Consider the following 14,438-nt stretch of genomic DNA (forward strand, 5'->3'; position numbering starts at 1 on the left):
CGCTCCATCCACACCATCCTCACCCACACCATCCTCTCCATCCACACCACCCTCACCATCCACACCACCCTCACCATCACCACCCTCTCCATCCACACCACACTCACCCACACCATCCTCTCCATCCACACCATCACCATCCGCTCCATCCACACCATCCTCACCCACACCCTCACCATCCTCTCCATCCACACCACACTCACCCACACCATCCTCTCCATCCACACCATCACCATCCGCTCCATCCACACCATCCTCACCCACACCATCCTCTCCATCCACACCACCCTCACCATCACCATCCTCTCCATCCACACCATCCTCACCCACACCATCCTCTCCATCCACACCACACTCACCCACACCATCCTCTCCATCCACACCACCCTCACCATCACCACCCTCTCCATCCACACCACACTCACCCACACCATCCTCTCCATCCACACCATCACCATCCGCTCCATCCACACCATCCTCACCCACACCATCCTCTCCATCCACACCACCCTCACCATCACCATCCTCTCCATCCACACCATCCTCACCCACACCATCCTCTCCATCCACACCATCACCATCCTCTCCATCCACACCATCACCATCCTCTCCATCCACACCATCACCATCCTCTCCATCCACACCATCACCATCCTCTCCATCCACACCACCCTCACCATCACCATCCTCTCCATCTACACCATCCTCACCCACACCATCCTCTCCATCCACACCATCACCATCCTCTCCATCCACACCATCCTCACCCACACCCTCACCATCCTCTCCATCCACACCACCCTCACCATCACCATCCTCTCCATCCACACCATCCTCACCCACACCATCCTCTCCATCCACACCATCACCATCCTCTCCATCCACACCATCACCATCCTCTCCATCCACACCATCACCATCCTCTCCATCCACACCATCACCATCCTCTCCATCCACACCATCCTCACCCACACCATCCTCTCCATCCACACCATCACCATCCTCTCCATCCACACCATCACCATCCTCTCCATCCACACCATCACCATCCTCTCCATCCACACCATCACCATCCTCTCCATCCACACCATCACCATCCTCTCCATCCACACCACCCTCACCATCACCATCCTCTCCATCTACACCATCCTCACCCACACCATCCTCTCCATCCACACCATCACCATCCTCTCCATCCACACCATCCTCACCCACACCCTCACCATCCTCTCCATCCACACCCCCCTCTCAATCCTCCCCACCCACACCATCTAAAGCTCATACACCAATGTCAAAATGGCAAAAATTAACCCCCATCACACAAACATGACCGTAATGTTAGGATTTGTTTAAAAAAAAAAAAGCACAGCTTAAGCTTCATCATATACAACGGAGACACATCACAGCATTATTTAACAAATAATCAGAATTTTTATACTGTGGTGAAAAGCATCATTTAGAGCCGAAACACAGCCAACGCAAACCTAAACTCTACCAACATACCTTCCTGTTGCACATCTTTAACATGCGGTTATAAACCTCGGCACTTAAGAGTTAGAGCGCGTCTTTACAGACGGACATCCGGAGAACAAATCGGTCCCGAGGACGGTTCGATTTTCTCTTCACGGTTTCTTCCTAAGAACTTAAGACATCGGGAATTTTCACCAACTGTTCAATCAGAGTGACTCAACCATGACGTATTGGGATTGGGGAGAAACTCGCCCGTGCTAGTCGGCTAGCTGACTCTAGCTCCCCTTACTGCAGCACGCAGAAAGCACCCGGAGCGTTCTATACGCTGTGACAGAAATTTAGCTGGGACTCAGTTCCAAACAGGAGAAATCTACTTCACAAAGCTCGAAGCGTCTGATACAGAGGGTTATAGAAAAGAGATAGTCATCAAACACTTGTAGAGAGAAACACACACACACACACACTGAAGTAAACCACCATCGTATTATGAGGGTGAGCCAAATGTCTACTCCATTGACCATTAAGGCCAATATGCTCTGCAGCTTGAAACCTTGGAAATAAATAAATAAATTTAACATCTAGAGAAGCCAAACACGTTCCGCACTCCTCGACAGCTCTTCAGTCCAGGCCCGAAGCCTTCGTGCACTTAAATCCAGAGCTTATTTTCCACCTCCTGCTATGCTGACATATATTTGGAAGACTTTTCAGTCAAAAGGGAACTAAACTGTACCGTTCCTGATCGTTTTTTTCGACGAGGAATCACACCGTCCTATCAGGACAGGAACGACAGAAACAGTAGTGCTGCGTTCAAGTTACAACTTGTAATTTTCCACCTACAACCAGAAAACACTTGCAATTTCAACTCGTCAACTTGGGAACAGTCTTCTTAACTCCCGGTTCCTTGACGGCTAATCAACATGGCCGCCCCGGTGTAAAGTCCCGCTTTACTACTCATACGCCTAGTTTATCGCAATATCGCCTGTACATCAGTTAATATGCAGACACGGTGCTTTGTTAAATCTGTAACACTGACCACACTGATCACTCTCTTGAGAAGATCGACATTACTAAGGTTAAGAAGGTTAGCTTGCTGCTAGAGCTACACGTCATTGCCACTACACGTCAAGATTTATTTTTCCCCCTTTAACCCTGAATAATTCTCGTTCGTCACTGAACGTCGGTAAAAGGCGACGGCGGCGTTTCATCTTGTATCTTCGGTGAACGGAGACGAGACCGATCAGACGGGGTTTACAGGAAGATACGTGGAAATACTCGCGTCTTATTGGCTGACGGTCTCTCGATTCTTCCAGACGCTAGCTCACACGGTCAGTTAGTGCGAGCGGGAAATGGATATACGCAGATATTTACTACTAAAGGGGTTGAAACTGAAACGCGGACATCCTCTCACGCTGGGCGGGGAAACAAGGTGTCTGAACGTCTATAAGAGTTCCCGTTTACGTGAACATGATCTGAGAAGAGCATAAGGACGGATAATGTACTCTTCAAGGCTCTGTAGCAGCTAAACCCATACAATATTACCTTAGCTGTGCCTCCCCTTGGCTAGCGACACCAAACTAGCCTAGTCTCGAGTTAGATAGGCAAAAAGTTTTATCTAAAGTCAAATATACACTCGTATGTAGTAGAAAGCATCGGGGGAGATATCTGAAGCATCGGAGTGATCGATAACTTTATATTACTGACACGTACTAATAAAAGAAACCTTGAAGGTCTGTAACAGGCGGAATCGAGTCCGAGGCAGCGACATTTCAGCCGGAAACTAACCAACAAACCATGTTTACTGCTAACAAACTGCTACTGTAGAGAGACACCGCTCCCCACGGGCAGGACGTAATCAGTATACAGTCCTTTCTACAGAGAATGGCACTGGACCAACACAAGACTAGTACAGGATGAGTCATCACACAATTATCATCATTAAAATTAAAACTGGAATATCAACAAAAGTATTTTTTATTTTTTTTCTCCTAGATACATTGATGTATTGGTATCTGTAACACTAAGGTACAAAAATCTTATCTTCCAAACACCTATTCTGAGTTCAGGGGTACTTTAAGGTCCACTTACCAGGGCACCTGAAATGATTTCTTAAAGGTTCTGGATAACACATTACACAAAGGTACGAAACATGTCCCCTTGATGATAGCACTCCAGAGACAGGTAAAAGTACATGGCAGGTACCTTGATTCCTGAGAGAGCGTACACACACAGATATTATCTGAGCCAATATTTATTTACTCCCTAGGTTATTTATTCGAAGGCTATAAACACTGCTCTCTATACGCTAAAGCAATGTAAATCACAATGTACCGGTGTGAGCATTGTGCTTTGTAGTAAAGTAAAGTACAGTAGAGTACACAGAGGAAGATAGATAGACAGACATTATAGTCTGTACTCAAGCCTATATTCCGTCCTTGTTTTATTTGGATTATAAACTCCACTCTCTATACGCTAACGCAAAGTAAAGCTGCGTTCAAAACCACAACGTACAAACTGTGTGTTAATGTTATAGGTAGTTTATAGTATAAGATAGTTTAGTATGATAGTTTGATAGATAGATAGATAGATAGATAGATCTTACTCAAGTCTATATTCAGTGCATGTGTTACTTGGATTATAAACTCCACTCTCTATACGCTAACGCAAAGTAAAGCTGCATTCAAAACCACAACATACTAAAGAGTGTGTTAATGTTATAGGTAGTTCATAGAATATTATAGGATAGGATAGGATAGTTTGATTGATAGATAGATAGATAGATAGATAGATAGATCTTACTTAAGTCTATATTCAGTGCATGTTTTATTTGGATTATAAACTCCACTCTCTATACGCTAACGCAAAGTAAAGCTGCGTTCAAAACCACAACGTACAAACAGTGTGTTAATGTTATAGGTAGTTTATAGTATGGTACAGGATAGGATAGTATAGTATGATAGTTTGATAGATAGATAGATAGATTTAGTTAGTTAGATCTTACTCAAGTCTATATTCCGTCCTTGTTTTATTTGGAATTTAAACTCCACTCTCTATACGCTAATGCAAAGTAAAGCTGCGTTCAAAACCACAACGTACAAACTGTGTGTTAATGTTATAGGTAGTTTATAGTATAAGATAGTATAGTATGATAGTTTGATAGATAGATAGATAGATAGATCTTACTCAAGTCTATATTCAGTGCATGTTTTATTTGGATTATAAATGCCACTCTCTATACGCTAACGCAAAGTAAAGCTGCGTTCAAAACCACAACGTGCAAACAGTGTGTTAATGTTATAGGTAGTTTATAGTATGGTACAGGATAGGATAGTATAGTATGATAGTTTGATAGATAGTTTGATAGATAGATAGATAGATAGATAGATAGATTTAGTTAGTTAGTTAGTTAGATCTTACTCAAGTCTATATTCATGTTTTATTTGGATTATAAACTCCACTCTCTATACGCTAACGCAAAGTAAAGCTGCGTTCAAAACCACAACGTACAAAAGAGTGTGTTAACGTTATAAGTAGTTTATAGTATAGTATAGGATAGTAAGATAGTTAGATAGATGGATGGATAGATAGATGGATGGATAGATAGATGGATGGATGGATGGACATTACTCAAGGCTATATTCAGTCCTTGTTTTATTTGGAGTATAAACTCCACTCTCTATACGCTAAAGTAAAGCTATATTCAAAACCACAACGTTCTAAACAGTGTGTCAACATTATAAGTAGTTTATAGTATAGACAGACAGACAGACAGACCTTAGTCAAGCCTATATTCAGTCCATGTTTTATTTGGATTATAAACTCCACTCTATACACTAAAGCAAAGTAAAGCTGCGTTCAAAACCACAACGTACCAGAAGAAGAAAGCGTTTCACCATTCTAAGCAGTTTTAGTATACTATAGTATATTATAGCATAGCATAGCATAGTATAGTATAGTATCGGACAGTATAGTAAGCTAGACAGACTAGTTTTACTGGATCCTGTCCTTATTTTATTAAGAATAAAAACGCCACTCATCGTACACTAAAGCATCATAAGGCTGCATTCAAAACCACACAGTACTAAACAGTGTGTCAACATTATAAGTAGTTTGTGACCCATTAGCACTACACCCGAACAGAAACCAAAAACACGGCCCCAAACCGCGTACTTGTAGTGTGTTCAGCTGTAGATATTGTGATAAAAGGCACAGTGTTGGTTATCTAATCCTGAATTCTGTCATTATTTTCGTCCTAAACACAGTGAACCTGCAGGCCTGCACTTGAACGCGCACTGTGTACAGTTAAAGTGCACTTTCACGCATATCCAGTGTTGAACTTTGATCTAAATGTCGCCTCGGCTCCGGGTATAAAGCTGACTTTTGTGTTTTACATCGTCGCGAAGACATTCATTTAACAACCCAGATGTCATGTGGTGTGTGTTCGGGTTGTTACTTTACACTACTATCACTTTCCCTGCGCGGAGAAAATGTTCATGCAACGCTATTAAAAGGTGTTTGTTTGTTTGTTTGCTTGTTTGCTTGTGCTTGCATTCGTGCTGATTAAATACCCTTCTGTTCCTGTAATAAACAGCAAGCCTGTTTACTCACAAATACCCAGTGAAACCTAACAAATAAAACAAACACCCCGAGCAATCGAGAGAGAGAGAGAGAGAGAGAGAGAGAGAGAGGAGAAAAATTGCTTACGGAATCGATGCGATTCTTTTTTTTTTCGCCTTCTTTCCTTTCCAACTTAATTCAGCAGGTAATCCGAGAACAAACTTTTCCCAAAGCTCTCACATGGATCAGGTGTTCGGTGAGATGTTTCGAGATGAAACATTCCTCGTTCGGGTGAGACAGGGAGAGAAAAAAACTCCAAAAAAACAAAAATCAGAATAGTAAAGTTGTAGCGTTTACTCCATCATGGTGGCCATGTTTAAGAGGGACCGAAGCACCGCCTGTCATCGCCTCGGACAAATAGGTCCACGCGGAAAGGTTTCGCCACGAAATGGCTGGTTTTAAAGTTAAACGATGCTCGAGCACAGCGTCGGGTGAGTGAATATAAGCAAGAGAAACGACCAGAAACGCAGGAAACGCCGAGAAACACCGTTAAACGGATAACGAAAAAGTCTGAGTGACCCTGCGGAGGGATACACGAGGGCGCACTCGAGGTAAAACGGCCTCTCAGTCATCACACGGAGGAGTTCTCCAAAACACGGAAGTGGAGTTTAGAAACCGGATCTGCTTCTTCTGCTGACACGCAGAAACGGCGCATTATGTAAGATTTGTTTTAAAATAAATAAATAAATGAACGAATAAGTAAATAAATAAATAACTAAATAAATAAAAACGTCTCTAATAGTTAAATGGGTGGATTTTAATAAGATTTGAGTGATTGTTTTTTTTTTGTTTTTTTACTCAATGACCCCGCCCCTATTTCCACCTACGTACACAAAGCCCCGCCCCCAAAACGTATTGTGGATAAAGTAGATATTATTTTTTTTTTATTATTGGTTTGTAATGATTTACAAACACAGCCAGGGGACTGTTCTGTCCGTACAGGATTTCGCAGTTTTTTTGTGGTTGTTGCGGCCAAAAATGCTTGATTTTGTTGCTGTTTTTTTTTTTTTTTCCACAATTTGAGATTTCGTCTTTTTTTGTGTGTGTGTGTGTGTGTGTGTGTTTTTTAAGGAAAATTACTTGAATTGGCGAAATCAAATTTGCATGGAATTGTTTTGCAGTTGTTTTGGTAAATGATAACTTTTAGCTCGGGTATTCGATTCCCACCGTGGCCCTGTGTGTGCGGAGTTTGCATGTTCTCCCCGTGCTGCGGGTTTCCTCCAGGTACTCCGGTTTCCTCCCCCAGTCCAAAGACATGCATGGAAGGCTGATTGGCGTGTCCAAAGTGTCCGTAGTGTATGAATGGGTGTGTGAGTGTGTATGTGATTGTGCCCTGTGATGGATTGGCACCCTGTCCAGGGTGTACCCCACCTTGTGCCCCATGCTCCCTGGGATAGACTCCAGGTTCCCCCACGACCCTGAAAAGGATAAAGCGGTATAGAAGATGGGTGGATGGATAGATAACTTTTAGCTGTAGTCATGTTCAACACACATGACTTGAAGAGGCCTTTGACCGAATGCATGTTGTGATGACGTCACATGACACGTCTTGGCCCAAATCTGCAGAAACGTACAATTACATAGTTTACCCATGCTCGATTCTTAATACCGTGTGTTGTTACCTGGATGATCAACAACATGATGTGTTTATGTTTTGTGAGAGTTGTTCATGAGTCCCTTGTTTGTCCCGAGCAGTTAAACTGTTCTTCAGAAAAATCCTTCAGGTCCTGCACATTCTTTACTTTTCCATCATCATCTGCATATTTATTTGACATACATATTTGACCCCTTTCCAGCAGTGGCTATATGATGTTCAGATCCATCTTTTCTCGTACTCGTACACGACTATTACAAAAGCTGCAAACGTTCACTGATGCTCAAGAACGCAACACGATACATTAAGCGCCAGGGGGGTGTAAACTTTTGAACAGGATGATCGGTGTAAATTGTTATTTTGTTTAAATATCTTCTTCTTTTTTTTTCATTTAGTACCGCCCTTCAGAAGCTACATAAGATATTTACATGCTTCCTAGAAGCTAACACGTACACCAATCCTTTTGCTCAAAAGTTTACACCCCCCGGCTCTAAAATATAAAGTATATAATTGTAGACACTATGTATGAAAGGTTTAATGATGGTGACTAATATTATGTTTGTTTGGGTTTTTTAATCTCAATTTTCAACTAAATTTAGCAATCTTCTTTGACATGTAAAAACTTTAAACAGTTCAGGATCGTTGCCTGTAGCTGATTTTGTAAGTAACCCAATATTTTTTTAAAAAGCTAAGGTGTTCAGTGGAGTTTGGCACACTTATTTTTTACTTGGTATTTTGTGTAAAATGTTTATAAAGACATACCAGGGCAGTGGTGGCTTGGCGGTTAAGGCTCTGGGTTACTGATCAGAAGGTTGTGGTTCCGAGCCCCAGCACTGCCAAGCTGCCACTGTTGGGCCCTTGAGCAAGGCCCTTAACTCTCTCTGCTCCAGGGGGCGCTGTATCATGGCTGACCCTGTGCTCTAACCCCAACTTCCTAACATGCTGGAATATGTGAAGAACAGAATTTCACTCTGCTGTAATGAATATGTGACCAATAAAGACTCACTATACCAGAGACATGCCTGCTTGAGAACGACAAATAGTCTAGCGAGCAACAGAAATCAGGATAATAGTTTGTGTTAAATTGCAGTAATGGTCCTGGAGGTCTTTGCATACCCAGTTTTAGTGTGGTGTTCCTAATAAAATGGCTGGTCAATCTATACTACTTGTATACAGTGTACCTTTATTGTGTAATCTTTTAGCTGGAAAGACGCTTGCGGCGTACGTTTAAAGTACATCGGTGGTCCAATTACCGTATATTCACATTCACATATTCACATTTCCAGGTACAAATCTAAAGGTGTAAAACATGTTCCTTTGATGGTACCGCATCAGTGACGAGTAAAAAGGTGCAGTCTGGTACCTTTACTCTTGAAAGTATAGAGTTGCATTTAAATGTAACTGTAAATGGATAAAACGTACAACTACGATGTTCTTTAATAGTTCTTTAGAACTAGCAAATTGCTGCGTGTTAAGGCAAATAAAACACTTCAGGTCCTGCAGTCCTGAAGCGTCAGAATCATCAGTAACAGCGACGTCACATCATCAACGCAGACCCCTTTGTTGATTATTTTCCCATCACAGTGTGCACCCAAGTGGTTTATACCTTACTAGACTCTTCTGAGGATGGAGAGACGAGCGTGGCACCAAGCTCACCATCCTGACGTTCATCTGAGTATTATCAGTCCTTGTGTTTTCACATTCACCAACACACACACACACACACACACACACACACACATATAGAGGAGTCTGTAAAAAAAAGGGTAAAAGGAAACGGGTGGAAACAGCGAGATGTTTTTTTTTTCCCACTGCTCTCTCTCTTTCACTCCCTTCTGCACCTGGACTGCTCTACACATCCTCGCTAACATCCGTCACCTTTAATGAACCCTTTATTTTACATTTCCAGGTGAGTACCGTCTTCAATGTCAGGTTTATTTGCATGAAAAACTCTTTTGTGTGTGTATGTAAGAAAGAAAGACAAAAAGGGGGGTGGGGGTTGGGTGGGGGGGGTCGTCTGAATGAAACGCAACAGTGTGGGTTGTGTTTCATCAGTGAGATGAATGAAAACACACACAGCCTATAATCAGCTCTCATTTCACGCAAATGCCTGCTGATTGATTCAATTATCTTACAGATAAGTCAATCATTTTTCCCCCCGTATATTCTATGTATCCGTGCTGTACATCGTGCTCTAAACTGATTACTCATTCACCCTAAAACAAGTACAGTGTATATAAAAATTAAAACACCCCTGTTTTTTGTGATGTACAAAAAAAAAAAAAAAAAAAAAATGAAACCAAGATCAATCATGTCAGAACTTCTTTCACCCTCAGTATGAAATTACAACGTAGAAACATTAAGTGAAAAACAATCAGAAACATTGTATGGAAAAACAGATAGGAAAAATATCATACAGATGTCATCAATGAAATTATTCTGATTAACCCCAAATAAAGACCGGCTGTTTCTGTAGGCTCTTCTTCACATCCTCCTCACATCGGTTTCCTCTGACCTCTGAAGCCATGGTCTGCAAAGCGCTTAGAAATCCTGCATAGTATCTCACGTGTTGAAATATATCAATCAGGAGAGGGGTATAAAAGAATTTCCGAAACATTCGGCGTACCATGGAAGACCGTGATGGCCGTCAACAACAAGTGGAGAAAATGCGGCATCAACAAGAACAGCACGTCCCTCCAAACTGTACAAAAAGGAGAAGATAAAATCTTACCAGGGAGGCTTCCAAGAGACCTACAGCAACATTAAAGGAGCTGCAGGAAAAGTAAGATGGTTCCAAACGACAAGACATGAAGTTTAGAAAACGTGGTGTTGTTTTTTTTTTTTTTTTTACAGTGTTTAGTTTTACAGTTAATTTAAGCTCTTTTGCATGAAATAAATATTGTTTTGATTGTTTTATTTGTGCAACAGATAACCATTTAAATCAAGCGGATTTTACATAAAGTGACATGAAATTGATAATAAAGAAATAATGAAATTTTACTGAGTATTTTCCGGGTGTAATGCATCTAGTTTGACTCATCGCAGTTATTTGTGACTTCATCTACACAGTTTATTCACGTAGATGGAACATGATTAGATGGAGCTGGAATTACTCACTTGAAGTAAAGTTTACTTGATATAATTAAACTAATATAACCAGAAAAAAAAACCCCCAAAAACAAGTAGTAATTGTCCCTACAGATATATCTCTGCGTGTACGAAATACGTTTGTGCAACCACTCGACATTTAGAGGAAATTCATTCAAGGAGACATTTTTTGCAAGGTTATTCACTTCATGAGTTTTATTTAAGTAAGTAAAATCTTGTTGAGATTTTTAAGAAAGCCCTGGCCAAGAGAACAGCATACAAAGTTTCAGCACACACGCAGAAACAGCAAAAAAAATCATACAATACAGTTAGCATAACATCATAAAAACAGTGCAGGAAAGCAATGATATATGACATATCCATTTCCTTTACGAATCCTTTAGCACCCAGCTCGGTCCTGACACGCGGAACATCCAGATGAAACCCGTTTTTAAAGCGTCGTACATATCAGCCGTGTATTTTGAAGATATGAATAAAGACAGGAGGGAACAAGTCTTAGTAGAGATTTTTAAAAAAAATTTTAACTAAGAGTGAACCCGTGAGTGAGTGTGTGTACTGTACGTACAGTGATGGCCATTGATCTCTATAGTTCCCAGTGGTATTTGTGGTCAGTGATAAAATGTAAAGCACAGTGCTATACAGTCCCCTCCGAAAGTATTGGAACGGCAAGACCGAAGACATTTGGGTTTGAGATCAAAAGATGAAGACAAGAGTTTAGAATTTCAGATTTTATTTCCTTGTATTTATATGTGGACGTGTTTTATACGACATAGAACGCAAGAGTATCAGACCATCCAACTTGTAGGCGAGCAAAAATATTGGAACATATATCATTGGATTGACGGGTGTTTCTTGTTACCCGGGTGTGTCCTGTTAGATTGATTGCGTAAACAATGCATAGCTCTGAACATCTATTCTTGGTTTAAAGCCTTCAGTTTCACCTGTGAAGACTGCATTTCTTTTTGTTAAAAAGGATAAGCTAGTGTGCCGGGATGGAAAGGCGAAGAGAGAGACGATGGATAAGAGGCGAGGCAAGGCAACTCACGTTAAGAAAAATCTCGAATAAAGTCTTAAAATATAGCCAACTACGCCACTTAGGGACTTTCACCCAAGGATATACAATCACTCCAATTAACAGGTCCGTTCTTCCCAGAGAGAACTGAGACGGTTCTGCCGATTAAAACCAATTTTTCATTATGTAAGATAATCCACATAAAAATCACACAACATTCACTGATGACTATTTAAGTTTTAATACATTCAATTACCCACAGATAATAATACTGGAGAATGTATTTAAAAAGGATATTAAAAATTGAGGGGGACCCCCGGGTGGTCGAAGATACTAACAGAGAAAACCAATCCCCTAACCCACCCTAACAAGCAATCACACACTGGTACTCCACACTCAAAGACAACGAGAAACTCACACTCAAGTGTGTTTAACACTACACCCAAAAAGTGGGTCGGCAAAGTAGCTTTTTTACCGACGTCCCCGGGGGAACCCACAGCGCTTTTCAAGATTACAAATACTAAATATTATTAAAAAAAAAGAGAAGAAAAAAAATCAACACCAAGGGCAATTACATTTACGACATTTGGCAGACGTCCTTATCCAGAGCAACTTACATTTATCTCATTTATACAACTGAGCAATCGAGGGTTAAGGGCCTTGCCCAAGGGCCCGACAGTGGCAGGTTGAACTCCTGACCCTCTGATCAGTAACCCAGAGCCTTTAACCACCGAGCCACCACTGCCCCAATTATCTAAACTCCCGTAAATGATTGTTCATACAATTGATAATTCTTCAGCAAAGTCCTCCGTCTCAATCATCCCACCCCCGAATACAAATTATACAACAAGAAAACAAAATAACGCAAATCCACACACAAGCACTAACAACGCAAGAAGATACCAAAACAAAAAGGACAATGAAGCAAAACAAATTCACAATGGAGACGGAACAGCAGCGTAGTCCGGGTCCGTGTGTCCTGCTGATTAAAGACCCCCCACCCCACCCCGCACACACATACACACTCACACGTACACACTCGCAGCCATGAGGTTCAAGCATTATTCAAAGCATAAAACAGTCCAGAAAGAGATCATACTCACTGCAATACAACGTATATAAAATGACTGCACACTGCAACATACTCTCACTGCACTCATGCGACTGAGATTGGACAAAAAGGTGAAATTGGAAACAAGGGGTAACCAGAAACGGGTCAACGCACACTCAGCCATTTGCATTAATCATGGTAATGATTAACTAGCCGGTACCTGACACAGCTAAGTCTATAGGGTAGATTATTCCACTTCGCCACCAAGAAGGGTTATAGAGAAAAGTCCCACTCGGCTACACCAACATGAAGATCAGAGAGCAGTCTATGGGAGAAAAGCAAGCCATTTTGAAGCTGAGTAAAGAGATAAAATCAATCAGAGGCATTACACAAGCATTGGGCATAGCCTATACAACAATTTGGAATGTCCTGAAAAAGAAAGAAACCCCTGGTCTACTGAGCAACAGACACTGAATGGATCGGCCAATGAAAAACAACAACAGCTGATGGGAGAAATGACGTGAGAGCTGCGAAGAAAAATCCCCCAAAATGTTATTTACTTTAATTTACTGCAAGTCTTATCTGTCCCGATACTTTTACTCACCTAAAAATTGGGTGATCTGATACAACAGGTTCTATGTTTTATGTTGTTTAACACATTTATCCATCCATTTTCTATACCGTTTGTCTTTCAGGGTCACGGGGGACCTGGAGTCTATCCCAGGGAGCATCAGGCACAAGGCGGGGTCCACCCTGGACAGGGTGCCAGTCCATCGCAGTTGTTTAACCCATCTAGATATGAATACCACTGAATTTAAAGCTGAAATCCTAAACTGTCGTCTCAAATCCATCTTTTCAAAAAATGTAATTGGCCTTGATGTTCGAATAGTTTCGGAGAGGACTGTACACTCTCAAGCATACGTGGGCACTGGGTAATAACCTTCTTGCATGAAAGGAAAAAAAAAAAAAAAACAGGATTTGTTCCTATAAAGGAAATTTCACCTTCAGTTTAGACACGTTTTTCACAGTCAGTCCTAAATGACAATTTGTGATCAGTTAGAATATCCCGATATTTATATAGTGCGTTCATATGATTCGAGTAATTAGAAAGAATGAGGGAAAACAATTATTTATCATTAAAAAAAAAACAAGTAGTAACAAATGATAACAAAGAACAACAGACGAATGCCTTAAAAATGGGAATATTTATAAGACACACCTCGATGGTTGCCCTTAAGACGATGGATAAAAATGTACAGGAAACCATGCAACTGCGTACAAAATGAAGAAAATGGGAAAAAGACATGCACAGAAATGTAATATGAAGTATATCAACCGAATGTTTAGTGTGTTACAGTTCACAGATGATCCTTTATTAACACAGGCAACATAAATGATCTACAATGGTGTACACTCATGGAGTGTGGAGGCCACAAAGTGTTCCAGAAAGTCCACGTGACTACACCTAGCACAGATTCTTCTCCATCGTCTCAGATTTAAATTAAAGATTCCCCGAAAGAGCACCGACACGTCCGTGTGTCTGAAAGTTACATGCGAAAACGTCAAGATCTGATCAAATCGAAAGGAAA

At 41.2% G+C, this 14,438-nt stretch overlaps 1 protein-coding gene across 1 annotated transcript in view; it reads right to left on the reverse strand.

Moving 5' to 3' along the window:
• Positions 1–6,857, reverse strand: part of kmt2ca (lysine (K)-specific methyltransferase 2Ca) — a 196,657-nt gene extending 189,800 nt beyond the window's left edge. The window contains exon 1 of the mRNA XM_053624820.1: positions 6,172–6,857. The gene's annotated coding sequence lies outside the window, so the exon portion shown is untranslated. The remainder of the gene's footprint in view (positions 1–6,171) is intronic.
• Between the last annotated feature and the right edge of the window lie 7,581 nt (positions 6,858–14,438).

This window comes from Ictalurus furcatus, chromosome 1 (genome assembly GCF_023375685.1).
Source record: "Ictalurus furcatus strain D&B chromosome 1, Billie_1.0, whole genome shotgun sequence".
Classification (NCBI taxonomy): domain Eukaryota; kingdom Metazoa; phylum Chordata; class Actinopteri; order Siluriformes; family Ictaluridae; genus Ictalurus; species Ictalurus furcatus.